This window comes from Aplysia californica, unplaced genomic scaffold, assembly GCF_000002075.1.
Source record: "Aplysia californica isolate F4 #8 unplaced genomic scaffold, AplCal3.0 scaffold00350, whole genome shotgun sequence".
NCBI lineage: Eukaryota > Metazoa > Mollusca > Gastropoda > Aplysiida > Aplysiidae > Aplysia > Aplysia californica.
Window position 1 is genome coordinate 776,040 of NW_004797620.1, and position 2,983 is coordinate 779,022.

Consider the following 2,983-nt stretch of genomic DNA (forward strand, 5'->3'; position numbering starts at 1 on the left):
TGTGTGTGTGTGTGTATGTGTATGTGTGTATGTGTGTGTGTGTTTGTGTGTGTGTGTGCGTGCGCGCGCGTGTGTATGTCTGTGTAAGTAAGTTTTTTCACCAATTTGTTGCCTTCCAACCCTCCCTCGACCCGTACGATGTTCACTCAGCCTAGGTTGCCCCTAACTGGCAGAATCTGTTGAAACATACGACCTCCTATAAACTTACATTTGGTTGAGGAAGGGATGGGTTCAGCTTAGTACATACAGTCATTTAATGTACGATAAGCGTTTGGAACGGTTTTTAATTTCTTGAATCTTTTGAAGCTCCTAAGAGTAATGTTAAAAATCCTGCTACGAGTACTCACCGGAAGAATAATGAAATATCTAAGACCAGAGATATCTCTAACACAGTTCGGCTATGGTCCTGACAAGGGCACCAGAAATGCTGTATTCACCTAACAATGTTAATGGAAAGATGGACTGAAGCACAGAGAGATCTGTATTTATGCTTCATAGATTATACAAAGGCTTTTGATAAAGTTAATCATGATGAGCTAGTTAAATTACTCTAAGAACTAGACATAGATGGAAAAAACGTAAGAATTATCAGGAATTTGTACAGGGACCAAAAGGCTGGGAAACGAATTAATGGAGGCAACAGCGTATAAAAGCAGATTAGAAGAGGAGTGAGGCAATGGAGGCAGGATGTGTTATGTCGCCAGACCTCTTTAACATAAACAGAGAAACAATCCTTAGAAGCATAGAAAAATATCCTGGTCTCAAAGTGAATGGCGAAAATATTAATAACATCAGATATGTCAATGACACGGTTTTAATAGCAGACTCAGAAAAAGACATTCAATTGCTTCAGATACTGCTGTAACGGAAAGTGAACCTAAAGGGCCATTGTTGAATGTGAAGAAAACAGAATGCATGGTAATATCTAAAATAAAAGCAGCAAATCCTATTTGTAACCTCATAAGTAAAGGCAAAAGATCAAACAAGTCCAACATTTTAAATATCTAGGATATTTAATAACATCTGAATCAAACGCTCCACAGAAAGAATACGAAGAATTGCAATGGCTAAGGCTAATTCTAATAAAATGGGTTCAATCCTGAAAAACTAAAACATCTCAATGACTACCAAAATGAAAGTTCTGAAATACTATGCATGGCCAATCCTTCTATATGGCAGTAAATGCTGCACAATAAGTAAATACTGAACATGAAATAGAAGCAACAGAAATAGGGTTTCCAAGGAGACTACTTAGGATATCTTGGAAGCGAAAGAAATCAAATGAGGTAGCTCTTGATGAAGCCCACTTCGAATGCTCACTGAATAAAAACAATCAGGAAAAGACAAATGCAGTTTTTGGAACACCTGAAGAGACATCAAGGTCTTGGACATCTAGCTCTCACTGGTAAAACTGAAGGCAATCGAGGCATGGGCAGACCAAGAACAACCTTCTTAGATAACTCAAAGCAATGGGTAACGAGGAAAGATCAGGGTAAAGTAGCTTTTTTAAGAGCATCCGAGCAACCGTGATCGCCTATGTCTGCCGCAGATTTGGCCAGAAACGTAAAAAAGGGAAACTTATGCCGACTTCACTTTTCCGAATTTGGAGATGGGTGTGACTTTGGCAGGCTACATCTAAAGAGAATAGAAATACATTAGTTACTTAATCCACAATTTACAGCAGGGTAGGTCATAAAGCACGTTGTTGTATGCAGAACGCGGGAGTTCGATTTCCGTATGGAGAAGTTATTACATTCAGTTCAGTATCTTCGTCTGTCTGTTTGGCCACCATCATACCCTACTCAGCCCAATCAACAAGCAGAGCTGAAGCAGACCACTTCCTAAATGATCTAAATGATGTCCAGATACAGATTTCATCATAAGATAAGGACCACTTGCAAATTTGGCTAAAATTCCCCGGAGATTTCAGTGCTGCCCGTTGTGGTTTTGCTCCTTTAGGAAGCTTTGCAGTACGCATTGTTAACCCCTTGGACACTTTCAGAATAAACAGTCTTTTTAACATTCCTTGCTGTCTTTTCGCGGATTAAAAAAAGGGCTGTCTGTCAAGGTGGTCCTTAACTTACGTTGAAGTCTGTATAATAGATGTTTGTTTGTCTGAGGATTGAAAAGGACAGCGACACAATAACGACCATTTTGTGCAAGGGAAAAAGTAAGACAAATAACAGGGGCACAGAAAAGAAGAAGGAACTACCAGTCCCCCCCCCCTCCCCTCCCATCAACAGCACGCCGAAGAAGTCTTAAATATAACGTCTTTCGACCAAATAAATCACCACAACTCCAAACAACTTCACTAACGCCTCACTAGCGTCTGAGGTATACAGGTTAGGCTCTGCGATGTCACACGCAGAAGACATGAGTTCGACTCCCCAGTAGGGAGATTTTTTTTATCGAGTATCTCCGTGTGTCTTGTGTTACGCTTCCTATCAAGTTCAGGTTGCCCATAGAAATGAGTTTAAGCAGCCCACCTTCAAAATGATCTAAATTGTGTTGATGGGGGCGTAAAACAATAAAACATCTACTCGTGGTTACAGTTACAATTACAAACCCACACACTGGCTGGCCGGCACAGTTGCAGTGCCATGTTTTCGGTTTATCCCAAAGACAAAGTTCGTCACCAGCAGAGGTTGAGGAAAAAAATCAGTCAAATCAGGATCCGCGCTATCTGAGTTTCTAGCCTTATCAGTATGTCCAGCAGATGGTGTGCTTTTCACGAGTTCTGTCTAGGGGCAGTAGAACTTGGTGTTTCCTGTGACCGCCGAGGTTTGGATTGTTTGAAAGCAAATCTAGCATACGCAGAACGATTTATATGGCGAAAAAGAGATGAACATTAAGTTGCCCCCCCCCCCCAACCATATTGAGACATGCTCGACCCTGAGTCTCACTTTATGTTGTCTCTGACCATGAGTCAGAAAAGCAGCAAAAATGGCCAAGGTATAGAATTCTTTGAACACTTGAGGTGGGG